Source organism: Nerophis lumbriciformis, linkage group LG01 (genome assembly GCF_033978685.3).
Source record: "Nerophis lumbriciformis linkage group LG01, RoL_Nlum_v2.1, whole genome shotgun sequence".
In the NCBI taxonomy this organism is placed as follows: domain Eukaryota; kingdom Metazoa; phylum Chordata; class Actinopteri; order Syngnathiformes; family Syngnathidae; genus Nerophis; species Nerophis lumbriciformis.
In genome coordinates, this window is record NC_084548.2 from 48,031,485 (window position 1) to 48,045,611 (window position 14,127).

The window sequence follows — 14,127 nt, forward strand, 5'->3', positions numbered from 1 at the left end:
CTTCCTTGGTGTCCAGTTAAAGATTTTAAGATTTTAGTCCTGACATTCCGTGCGTTGCATGGTGGGGCCCCTCAGTACATCACTGACTTGCTATGCCCCTACTCTTCAGGACGCAGCCTCTGGTCTTCAGGCCAAGGTCTTCTAAAGAGCCCAAAAACTCATTTTAAAACCCGTGGAGGCCTGGCATTCCAGGCTATAGCTCCCAGACTCTGGAACAATTTGCATCAGTCCCTCCGTGATCTTGACTGTGTTGAAACTTTTAAGAAACATTTGAAAACTTCTCTTTTTATTAACGCTTTTAATTGATGCACCTTTTAACTATCATTTTTAATCCACTTTGTATCCTTTTTATGGTGTTGCCCCTGTTGTTTTAATTGAATTGTTGTTTTACTTCACCTATGTTTTGTACAGCGCTTTGTGATTTTATCTGAAAAGCACTTTATAAATAAAATGTACTTACTTTACTTACTTACTTACACTTTTCCACCACTTGAAGGAGTATTGACAATATCAAACCAACAGAAGAAGTCTGGAACAAAAAGTTTCTTAAGCACAAAAATGATGACTAAAGTGGTGCAGCTGTATTTTTGTTTTCACTTTCATTTTATTTACCGTTTAGTTAAGAAACATGTTTATTATTTATTTATTTTATTTATTTTAGCACAACATAATTGTATGAACATTTCTTTTTCGTCAGTTATTTATAAGTCCCTTCCTATGCAGTACCGTATTTTTCGGAGTATAAGTCGCACCGGAGTATAAGTCGCACTGGCCGAAAATGCATAATAAAGAAGGGAAAAAACATATATAAGTCGCACTGGAGTTTAAGTCGCATTTTTGGGGGAAATTAATTTGATAAAACCCAACACCAAGAATAGACATTGGAAAGGCAATTTAAAATAAATAAAGATTAGTGAACAACAGGCTGAATAAGTGTACGTTATATGACGCATAAATAGCCAACTGAGAAAGTGCCTGGTATGTTAACGTAACATATTATGGTAAGAGTCATTCAAATACTTATAACATATAGAACATGCTATACGTTTACCAAACAATCTGTCACTCCCAATCGCTAAATCCCATGAAATCTTATACGTCTAGTCTCTTACGTGAATGAGCTAAATACTATTATTTAAATTTTTTATGGTAATGTGTTAATAATTTCACACATAAGTCGCTCCTGAGTATAAGTCGCACCCCCGGCCAAACTGTGAAAAAAACTGCGACTTATAGTCCGTAAAATACGGTATATTTGATTGGTTTTTATTTTTCTAATCAGCCTGAAACAAGCCTTGATAATAATATTTGTGATTAACACATGCTTGCATATCATTTGACAAGGTTGTAAACTGTAAGTAGGTTAGCTATGCAGTAAGTATTGAATACGATTAAAATCAAGAGTAAGATTACTAATACATTGTTATTATTTGAGTGGGCCCTGGATCCCTCTGTTGTGGAAAAGTATCCTGGTATAATGTATACCACATCACAACTGTCTCTTAAACAATATTATTGGCAATTCTTAGCCACTTGTATTTATGAACCACCTACCAAAGCAGTATTTTAGAGCCATGCCAGGAATCCGTAAATCTGAGCAATACCGCATTGTACCTTTTTCTTGTAAGAGAACGTGTCACATAAGACATCTTTTTTGAGGTGAAAGTCCCATTTATTCTGGAAAACGTGTTTCTTGTGGTGTGAAGACTGCAGTGTAAGGTGCATGGTGTCAATGGAGGCTCAGTCCACTGTGAACAAGCATGACTTACTCTAAGATTGCCTTTTTGTGTGTGTGTGTGTGTGTGTGAGTGTGTATGTGCGTGAGTGTGTGTGTGTGTGTGTGTCACCAGCATCACCTGCACACCCTAACACTCAGCTGATTAATCAGAGTCATTTTCAAGAGTGATGGAAGCTACCTTGCTTCAGGGGCCGACTGCTCAGGGGCCAACTGCTCATATGCCCATAAACCCCAGTGGACATTAGCCGTGCTAGAAAGGATGGAGGCTGCTCTTATATTAGCACTGCTACATTTGCCAACCGCCATGTTTCAATTCACTCTCTCTTCTCATTATTACCATTGATCATTCCTTTTTGCACTGAAAGGAACTCTTATGACGCAAAGGGCTCTTGGTTAGAAAATTCAGCGGCATTGCAGATTGGAGCTTTTGTTACTGTATACGCATGCTGGTTTTTTAGGGCATGTGGAGAAAGACATCATCTCAACCTTATCTACGGGTTTAGGCACAGTACCATGCCTGAATAAAATAGCTTCAAAAGGAAATAAACAGCAGTATTAGTCAATGACAACAAGTTGTATATGCACTTCAGGACAAGATTATTAGCCCCCTTCTTAAAATCAAAGAAGAATTAGGGATGTGCCGATCGATCGGCCACGGAGCAGTATCGGCCAGTTTTCTTGAAAAAGTACGCGATTGCCATTGCTGATCAATGCCTTTCAGAACCAATCACAGACGCTGATCCCCCTGGCTAATATTGTATTCATTTTTAGTCCCCTGGCTGAGCAGCCAGCAGCTAATTAACTCCATACACAGTGTGGTGCCGCTCCCCTAAGTCAATAATAATCACCTCAATTACAGCAAATGAACTGCATTATTTAATGTTGTAAGTATCTTTATCAAGTATCAGGCTAAATATGTTAGACATTGAGGGTAAGCTAGGAGAAGGCATGCTAATAGCTAAGCTAGCCACTACGCAAGCTAAAAAAATCAGAAGAAATAAGTGCTTAGTAAAATTGTAAGACGTTTAGATGGAACCACATTGCAACCGACAGTAAGCAGATTTTTTACAAGAAAATAACAAATAGATTAATAAGAGAGGATAATATAAGAACTGTTGGTGTGTCAGCATTGTTGCAGTCAGTACACAACATGTAAGATGGGGGCGAATCGATCCATACATTGGTAGTGTCGACACCAAGGGTAATATCAGTATATGATCAACACTAGAATGTTTGGATCAATATTTGTATTTTGACTCAATAATTATTGCTTTTGTTAATGTTTACAAATTCAAAGAACTAGTTGCTAGACTTTGATGGCCAAATTTGTTTCATTTAATAGGTTAGATAGTTTTTGATTTTGTTTAATTATTGTGTACTTTTGACTTTGTTTTGACCAAACACGTGTATGCAATAAAATAAAATAATGAAGTACTTAAACTTTTGTGCCGACTCGTGTGGCGTCATGTTAGACTGGTGTGGAGCGCCTGCGGGGTCATGGGCTGTGGGGGGGCCGGCCTGCTGGCTGTAGTTCTTGGTTGCCTCCTGCGTAGACTGGGGGGCTCTGGGGTGTGTGTCCGGGCCCTCTGCTCCTCCTACCTATGCACACACACACACACACACACACACACACACACACACACACACACACACACACACACACACACACACACACACACACGTAGGACTTCGAGTGATTGTCCTGCGGGGGGGATGAGAATGCCTCTATGGGGCTCCAGTCCTCCTGACTTGTCCCCTGCTCGCCCATCCCTCAATTTTAACTGCATATTAAACACTTAGCGTTTGAGGGGCTTGGCATGGTAGGGACCCTAGGAGAAACTGGGTAAAACATGGCACACTGACAAAGCTTAACCTATTTTTACTATGACAATCTACAAGGTTAATACAGTTCGCTTCTCTTTCTTCCCTTCCATTTATCTGTTTTTTTTTTGTATTTCAAGTTATCATTACATATATGTATTGTTGTGTTTGAAACAATTGTACTGTTGATAATAGAGGTAATTATTATTATTATTCATTATCAATAGTGCTATTTCTATTGGTATTTTTGTATTGCTCCATTTGTAGTGCAATAATGTTCATTGTCATTTCTGTGTTATTAATATTTACTTCACTAACTGCCTCTTTGCTATCACTTTTCGTATCATATTTGTATATATTATATTTGCTGATGCGGTTCTGTTGTTGTTGTGGTTGTTATTGTTATTGTTGTGTCTGCTGATGTTGTTCTGTTGTTGTTGTCTCTCTGTCCCCGCAATTTCCCCCTATGTCTTACTTTTTTTCTCTTTCTATCACCTCCTGCTTCTGTCCGGCTGAGCCAAAAATTAATATAAATCCATTCAATAAGGTCAGATACAAATAAGGCAATAAGAGAAGTATCCCACACTTCTCTCTTGTAAAGTAAATCTGTACAGTAAATATGGGCATCTACATCAACAATATGATTTGCCTGAGTAGCTGGACAGGATTAAAAAAAAAACATTTGTGCTGATATTGTTAAACTGTCGATAGCCATCACCATAAATAAATAATGAATGTACAGTTAATACATGTAATCAGTATTGGTTTCGGACGATCTCACTTATGGATGATTGATGTCAGCAGCATAAATCCCTCATTGGAACATCCCTAATAAAAATCCTTTATTTTTTAATTAAATGGCTAATAACCTAACGTGTTCATAGCTAGTGTGTGTCCACTAGACCAAAGACAATTACTGCATAAAGCCAAACTACCATTTGTATTGATTAGCTGAATTAAAGGAAAAAAAAGGAAAAATGCTATGGCCAAAATAATAAGCCTTCTGATAATTAATAGTCATTAGTATAGCTTTCTGATTCAAAACTGAAATAAATGTCTTCCCGTAGTTTATGATTAAGTTGGCTGAGAGAGTTTAACACTTTCTTCCATGGTAACATTTTCAAGATTGTTCAAACTACTTGGCCTCCGAGCTTGGACTCTAACCTTCTGCTCCCACCACAGATTCTCCATAGGATTGAGCTCTGGGCTCTGGGGGGGCCACTCTGGAACTTTGACTTAGGTGTCCTTCAAAAAGTTTCTGATCAACTTAGATGTTTGTTGTATGTCATTGTCTTGTTGGGAGAGCAAACGACAACCCAAACAGACTGATAACAGACCTCTTGATGTCTATCCATCCATTTTCTACCGCTTGTCCCTTTTGCGGTCACGGGGGGTGCTGGAGCCTATCTCAGCTGCATTCCTGAAAATGTCAACATAGTTTATTTTTATGGTCCCATGCACCCAAACTAGGTTTATTGAGCCTGATGCAGCAACACATCCCCTTACTGTACTTTTACGGTTAAATGTTAGCATGCATATGCTAAAATGATTCATGAAACAACAAAACTTACACCGCAGAGTCAGCTCTGTTTATGTTTCGCCACTGCTTCACAGTCTACGTAATTTGTTAGTTTCCAAATATCAATCGAAGCTGCAGTGAAGACACACATTATGAAAGCCAAACTCCACAGCAGAGATGAGTTGTCTTCTCACGGTGCCAGTTCTAAAATAGGCCATCATGACCAAACACGCAGTACTGCATTGTTGTGTCTTCTCGCATCTTTAGCACCGACACATGCACAGAACCACATCTAATCCAGCTTTAGATATCTGGCTCACATACATAAGAGTAGCATCTACTGTTCTAGCAATGCTTCACTACTTCATATTTGGAGAATCAATCTTGATAGTTGAGTCAATCACAGTCGCAACAATAGATGCTCTCATCTGTTTATGCAGGTGCGTTCTGTGTACTGTATTTTAGCCCAAATAAACCATCTGTTTTCTCTGTCATTCCTCATACTGTGCTACTTTCCCGTTTCTCTATTGAGGGTTTATGCATCATATGCCCCTTTCTCGGCTTGTTTAAACATAGCACAGGGAACATTTGCATGTGATGTTTGCTAGAATGGCTCTACACGATTAGTACCCGCAACATGTATGCCTTATGAAATATGTATTCTAACTTGCTGTGAACCTCTGGAGCCTTGGCTTGCTTTGTTTAAAGTGTGTTTCTCTTACTGCTCACACAATAAAATCACACTGCGGATCAGAGGATTATTTTCTTCCGGTAGCTGCCAAAATTTGTGGTTCAGATCTATAGTTGGAACCGTCATACCGGTCGTGACATACTGTATCACTATCCATCTGTGAATTAGGGTTGTGTCCCCTGAGAAATGTGCCTGTGCTGATCCGCCTGCGGTTACCCAGCATTCCCTGGTGTTGCTTGGATCAATATCATCTTTCGTGGACAGACCTGCCTGCATGTGTTCATGCTGTTGGAGTGTTAAGATCTGTAGCTATGGGGAGCGAGTGCACACGCTCTTAGCTATCTTAGACTGGTAGATTCTTTGCTCAAAATGCCATTCCATTATGGCAATAGAATGTGTGGAGGGCTGCCATTTTACACTTAAGCTGCTCAACTACACTGCCTGGCCAAAAAACGTCACACTATGGTTTCAGCTATGGTTTCCACAAGCTTCTGCAATGTCAATGTGTCTTAGGCTATGTCTACACTAAGTCGGATAACCCCTTAAGGAATAATTATTTAGCCGAAGCCACACTAAACTCTATCGTTTGAGGTCCCCCTCCTTGGATATTTTTTTACACGGGTAAGTGCACCGTGTATTTCTTGAATCTGCGGCTCTTAGCTTTGTATGGACTCATTCATCGTTTACAAACTGAGTTCGGAGAGGAAGTGACGCCAGAAAGACCGCGCCCCACACAGAAAGTGACGTCAGAAAGAACGCACCACAGCCAGCTTCATAATAAAGCGGTTTCGTAACTCGGAGCTAACCCCTGGAAATATGGAGGCAAGTCATCCAGACATGCCCGTGTTTCTCCTTCCATCTGTACAAACGCTTGTGGAAATCACACATGAATACCTTCAGAGAAAGCGATTGCAGCTATTTTGGATACAACACTTCTCAGACGGCAAGAGAACTTTCCAATGTTGAGGTCAGCTGTGATTCTACTTAACAAAAAAATTCATCCATTTGTCAAAGGAGAGACAACAAGAATGTGGGCTCCTGTGGATGTGATAAAAAAAGGTAATGTGTGCTTTGTATTACCTGGTCGTCAAGGGAAGACTACGGAAAACGGCAAATGCTTTTGGACTGGCAAAGCAGACTGTATCAGTTATTGTCCGCCATGTATGTCACAGACTCAACTTCTAGGTCCAGAGTATATAAAGTCACCGAAAACTAATGGACAATAAAGGTGAATGCAAAAGAGTGAGGAGTGTCCTAACCAGATTTCTAGATCCCGAGATTGATTGTTGTAAAATGTTCTTTGTCACATTGTGTACTTTTACGTGTTTATTAAAGATTTGATTAATTTATGATGGCTCAGGTGTGAGTCACTACAATAGAGCCCCACAGCACACTGGATTCCAGTTAATTGAAATACCACAACACTGGATATTGTTCAGATAAGTTAAATTTAAGAACTTGGCAACACTGAAGGTGACTATGATGTGCGCATTTTCCGCGCATGCGTATTAGGTCGCGTCGGCGGACGGAGGGGGTCTTAAACGGTGGAATTGTTGTGTGTGGACACGGATAAGGTGAGGTGGGATTTACCCTAGATAACCCTATCCGGTTTAGTCTAAACGGGGCCTTAGGCCTAGACGATGTATCGATTTTATCAATAAATTTTTGTTTTGTTACAGATGATTTAAAAAAATTAAAAATCTATGTTTTTTTTCTCCTTTTATCCTCCGGGACCTTCCGTAGTTTCCGCCCTCCCCCTTACTTCCTCAGCGAGCCCAGCAAACATGGCTAACGCTAACGTTAACAGGAGCGAGACGTTTGTTCCAAAGAAAAGAGAAGTGTTGTCAGTGGTTTATATTTGTGGCAACAGGCGTGGAACAAATGACTGCATGCTGCAAAGTTTGTTAAAAAAAAAAAAGCAGCAGCACAACAAACTTACTCCACCATCTGAAAACAAAGCTAAGTGGGAGAAATGCAACTCCTTACAATGTACAGTATTAAATTTTTGTTTACAGGAGTATTTTATTCAATACATACGTTATAAGTGCACCCTTATTGATCTGATTAATTATTTATTACAACTAATTATTGATTATTGGCATATTTATTGATGTATTGGAGTTGATTTGCTTGTTTGGGGACGGCGTGGTGATCCCCACCTTCTACCAACCTAGTCACGTCCGTTGTGTCCTTGAGCAAGACACTTCACCTTTGCTCCTGATGGGTCGTGGTTAGGGCCTTGCATGGCAGCTCCCGCCATCAGTGTGTGAATGTGTGTGTGAATGGGTGAATGTGGAAATAGTGTCAAAGCGCGTTGAGTACCTTGAAGGTAGAAAAGGGCTATACAAGTATAACCCATTTTACCTTCTTTTTTTTTGTTCCATTTTTGTTAACAGAAGTATTTTATTCAAGACAGAAGTATTGCTTCCCAGCTCTTTGTTATTACAAAAATGTACACTTTATATCTGGTCTAAAATGAAGAACATTATACACTTCTGAATTGTATTGTAAGAGTACGGTGCAGTGTATTTTCATACTAGTTTTTGAACAAATACAAGTGAAGCTTGTTTTGAATCTGTCATTTGCATTCATTGTCTTTTTTTTCTTCAATTGACGAAAATCGTGAATCGAGTTTTTTTGGAAAAAAATCGTAGATTGAATTTTTTAAGCCATATCAACCCAGGCTTGTTTTAGTAGAGTGTTTTCAGCTATCTCCTTAGATGTCTTCTCATGCTTGATGCATACCAATAATCTGACTCTTTTTAAACAAATTAACATATTTTCCACAACCACAAGATGTGTGAATCAAGAATGATTCTTTAACAAGCGCAGAGCTATTTTAGGGTGAAATAATCTGTTACCAGATAAAACACAAGTAGTTATCGAATGACAGGCTCTTGAATATTGCCTTAGTTCAGTGGTTCTTAACCTTGTTGGAGGTACTGAACCCTGCCAGTTTCATATGCACATTCACCGAACCCTTCTTTAGTGAAAAATAAAATGTTTTTTTTCTTAATTTAATCTTAATTTATAAATATTAATCATGAAAGAATGTTATTATATTAAAGAAATACTAATAAATATATATGTTACAAACAGAACGTTACTGGAATGTACACATTATCCCATGTTTACATCTCACTGTGCAACATGTGAATGTTTTAGTGGGAACTAAATGCGATATCGGAAAGGGGTACAAATTATTTCCAAAGCAGGACCTCCACCTATAATATAACATATAATACTAGTACACAGCTCATGAAAAACTATATTTGTGGTTATTGTCATTGTAAGTGGGCCAAAACACTTATTTTAGAAAATAATCCCATGGAAATGACTGCTGTCATTTGATTATCATAATAAAACATTTAACTTGTTATTTGGTCAGGTTTGGGACAGTTGTGCTGCTGGTGTGGCCACAGTGTGCACATCTAAGTTAAAGTACCAATGATTGTCACACACTAGGTGTGGTGAAATTTGTCCTCTGCATTTGACCCATCCCCTTGTTCACTCCCTGGGAAGTGAGGGGAGCAGTGGGCAGCAGCAGTGCCGCGCCCGGGAATCATTTTTGGTGATTTAATCCCCAATTCCAAGCCTTGATGCTGAGTGCCAAGCAGGGAGGTAATGGGTCCCATTTTTATAGTCTTTGGTATGACTCGGCCGGGGTTTGAACTCACAACCTACCGATCTCAGGGCGGACACTCTAACCACTAGGCCACTGAGTAAGTCCATGCATATGGAAAATTAGAGGGAACATTGTTTGGGGCTATCCATAATACGCCGATAGGGAGAAGTTTGTATTTACACGATGTGTGTCCTGACCTCCGCGTGTTTGTTTTGGGAAGTAGAAACACACAGTTGTTGCCAGAAGTTGGAAAACTTGGGCTGCTATGGAAACAGAATTCAATGCGCTGAAGAAATTAGTGTGTTGATTAAAATGCTCAAAATACGGTAAATATTGAACATATTACATATTCTTATGACCGTGTCTGTTACTACTTTATATATAGACTTGCAGTGTGTATATAAAACGTTGATGGAGGGTTTTGAAGTTGTTTTACAGGGCTTTGAAGGCTACAACGGTGACTCCCATTAACCGCAATAGGCAAAATTCCCCAAAAAGTGAAGTTCCCCTTTAAGTAATACAGAAAAGCTTTGTCTATTTCATGGAGGAAGGTTGTTAATCATAGAACTGGCACCCAATGATATTGAAAAGTATGGATTTTGAATCGAGAATCATTTTGAATCGAGAATCGATTCTGAATTGAATCGTTATCCCAAGAATCGAATTGAATCGGGCGGTGCCCAAAGACTCACAGCCCTAGTAAACATACACAGTAGTGAATTTGTTGCAAAATTAATATACTCAAACAAAGTTGTCGCTTTTCAGATGTTGAGGAAACAGCAAAGTGAGCATGAGTGAGTATTTTTTGTCTGGGGCTTAATCTGCAAGTGTGACCTGGATACAAACAATCAAGCAATTTTGTTGATCTACAATGCTTCTTCAGTTGGAAAGTATAAATGTTGTTTTCGTTGTAAAGTTTTATCATGAATTGCATAGACTTTATTTTCCCCCTTCTGCGTTAGTGCATTGTCACGCAGAGAGAATTTGAACATAAAAACAATGTTTTGTTTACCTGCTATGTGTAGCCCAGGTGATTGTTTTTCACATGCTATATTTAATGTCTTTTTAGAGTACCACTTAGACACAGCCACACAAGTACACACTGTACAGGTAAAAGCCAGTAAATTAGAATATTTTGAAAAACTTGATTTATTTCAGTAATTGCATTCAAAAGGTGTAACTTGTACATTATATTTATTCATTGCACACAGACTGATGCATTCAAATGTTTATTTCATTTAATTTTGATGATTTGAAGTGGCAACAAATGAAAATCCAAAATTCCGTGTGTCACAAAATTAGAATATTACTTAAGGCTAATACAAAAAAGGGATTTTTAGAAATGTTGGCCAACTGAAAAGTATGAAAATGAAAAATATGAGCATGTACAATACTCAATACTTGGTTGGAGCTCCTTTTGCCTCAATTACTGCGTTAATGCGGCGTGGCATGGAGTCGATGAGTTTCTGGCACTGCTCAGGTGTTATGAGAGCCCAGGTTGCTCTGATAGTGGCCTTCAACTCTTCTGCGTTTTTGGGTCTGGCATTCTGCATCTTCCTTTTCACAATACCCCACAGATTTTCTATGGGGCTAAGGTCAGGGGAGTTGGCGGGCCAATTTAGAACAGAAATACCATGGTCCGTAAACCAGGCACGGGTAGATTTTGCGCTGTGTGCAGGCGCCAAGTCCTGTTGGAACTTGAAATCTCCATCTCCATAGAGCAGGTCAGCAGCAGGAAGCATGAAGTGCTCTAAAACTTGCTGGTAGACGGCTGCGTTGACCCTGGATCTCAGGAAACAGAGTGGACCGACACCAGCAGATGACATGGCACCCCAAACCATCACCCAACCATGCAAATTTTGCATTTCCTTTGGAAATCGAGGTCCCAGAGTCTGGAGGAAGACAGGAGAGGCACAGGATCCACGTTGCCTGAAGTCTAGTGTAAAGTTTCCACCATCAGTGATGGTTTGGGGTGCCATGTCATCTGCTGGTGTCGGTCCACTCTGTTTCCTGAGATCCAGGGTCAACGCAGCCGTCTACCAGCAAGTTTTAGAGCACTTCATGCTTCCTGCTGCTGACCTGCTCTATGGAGATGGAGATTTCAAGTTCCAACAGGACTTGGCGCCTGCACACAGCGCAAAATCTACCCATGCCTGGTTTACGGACTATGGTATTTCTGTTCTAAATTGGCCCGCCAACTCCCCTGACCTTAGCCCCATAGAAAATCTGTGGGGTATTGTGAAAAGGAAGATGCAGAATGCCAGACCCAAAAACGCAGAAGAGTTGAAGGCCACTATCAGAGCAACCTGGGCTCTCATAACACCTGAGCAGTGCCAGAAACTCATCGACTCCATGCCACGCCGCATTAACGCAGTAATTGAGGCAAAAGGAGCTCCAACCAAGTATTGAGTATTGTACATGCTCATATTTTTCATTTTCATACTTTTCAGTTGGCCAACATTTCTAAAAATCCCTTTTTTGTATTAGCCTTAAGTAATATTCTAATTTTGTGACACACGGAATTTTGGATTTTCATTTGTTGCCACTTCAAATCATCAAAATTAAATGAAATAAACATTTGAATGCATCAGTCTGTGTGCAATGAATAAATATAATGTACAAGTTACACCTTTTGAATGCAATTACTGAAATAAATCAAGTTTTTCAAAATATTCTAATTTACTGGCTTTTACCTGTATTTACAAGCTTACATACTATACAGAGTATTATCGTATTTTTCGGAGTATAAGTCGCACCGGAGTATAAGTCGCACCTGCCGAAAATGCATAATAAAGAAGGAAAAAAACATATATAAGTCGCACTGGAGCCCGGCCAAACTATGAAAAAAACTGCGACTTATAGTCCGAAAAATACGGTACAACATTTACTTACAGTACAATACGTGTTCCCATGACCTTTATTAAAACACATTCATTTGATAACCTTGGTAAAAATGTTCAGTGATGTAACCTTGGTGAGGATACCACAAGCATGATACATGGACTATAGCTGCACTGCACACCTATAATTCACACATTTAATAAAAAAAAGTGTGAGCCTTGATGTAAAAAGTTGCCTTATAATTCAAACCAACTCTGACCCCTGCACAGAAACGTCCTATATGGAATTGGACAGTAGACAATTTATGTTCTTCAGTCTGCAGTCATATGTTTAGAGATTACATCACTAAAGTAATTGGGATTTTATTGATTTCTGGTCCAAGTGCTCATTTCTGGCAAATGAGCAAGGTGATTCACTTAAGGGACAATGATAACTCTCTGTGACACAGTGCTCCACCCAAAGGGCCCCAAAGTGTCTGGCTCAGCATCGGTGTTAAGTGTAAGAGTGCGTCACGTCTTGTCATTATGCCAACACAATTTCAAAGTCACATGTCTTATGTACCGGAAAAAGGCAAGTGGTTTTGGAAGTGGCCTTTTGGTGACTGTGTATTAAGGGCCTATCATCTACTAAGGTCCAAATAACAAGTAATAAATAGCACGTGCAAACTATGAAATTGCACGATCTAACAGTGAGCGTGTTGCGGGCGACCTACTATGACTGCATGCACAACTCCTAAAATGTGCAAAAGTGGTGCGGCCCACCCTATTTCATGACAACATGCTCCAAACCGTGTTGTTTTGCTATGTTGTGGAACAAGCGGCACACCTTTATAATCTGTGCAAATCTATTTGGGGGAAATTTAAAAGCGCTCCTCCAGTGCGATCTACGACGGAACCAACCTTCTTGCACGCCAAAGATGCAAGTTTTTTCACACAGGAGACATTTATTTATTTTGTCATCCGTTGGCTCCAAGGTCATCCAGAACCTCTAGAATGGAATTGCTGGATAGCCTATATACAGTATCTAATAATAGGATTGTCTCTGTCCATCTTTGTCATTGCACCAATAGCCACAATAACCATCGCACAGCCGTTTGTGCATAACTGTGCCACTGTGCATTCCAAACACACTAAATATAGATGCAAAAACAGCGGCCGCAAAACAGTTTCATGCTTGAAAATCATTGCAAGCGCTAAATGATCCCAATTACATCTCTTCCTCCCAGTATTTGTGCGTTATCACAATCTGCATATATCTGCATGAATTCTGCATATGAATGAAAGCAACGGTGCCACACTCACTGATAATATATTTACCAGGTCTGGCAAATGATATAAATATTTAACCGCAATTAATTGTAGTTTGTCTGTAGTTGACTCATAATTAATTACAATTAATTGCAGCAAGATATACATTTTGTATCTTTAATTAGTGTATGATATTGTGTTTCTAATACCATCAATTACAATCGTATGACATCAGGGGGTTGTTCTTGAAGTAGGTGAGAAGCTACTTAATCAACAGGAAGCAATTTGTGAAGCTGGGCTAACACATCGGCAGCTTTAGATATATCTTGAGGAGTACCCCAGGGATCAATACTGGGACCAAATTTGTTCATTCTCTATAAAAACGACATTTGTAAAGTTACCCTGCAGATGACACAAGTGTGTTTTGTTCATGAGAGAACACACTCAACCTAGTATGAATGATAACACAAGAAATTAACAATTAAAGAGATGGTATGACAAAAACAGAGAATCCTTGAATCTAAATACAACCAAAAAAATGCGATTCGGCAATAGTAGAAAAACTACTAATACAAATAGACGGTTAGACATTGACAGGGTAAAATAAATCACGTTTCTATGTATAAAAATAGATGATATAATGAA

General features: G+C 39.3%; 1 protein-coding gene across 5 annotated transcripts in view; it reads left to right on the forward strand.

The window, feature by feature from the left end:
• The window catches only part of LOC133622369 (synaptotagmin-2-like), a 124,362-nt gene that overhangs the window by 62,933 nt on the left and 47,302 nt on the right, over nt 1–14,127 (forward strand). The gene's annotated exons all lie outside the window — the stretch shown is intronic.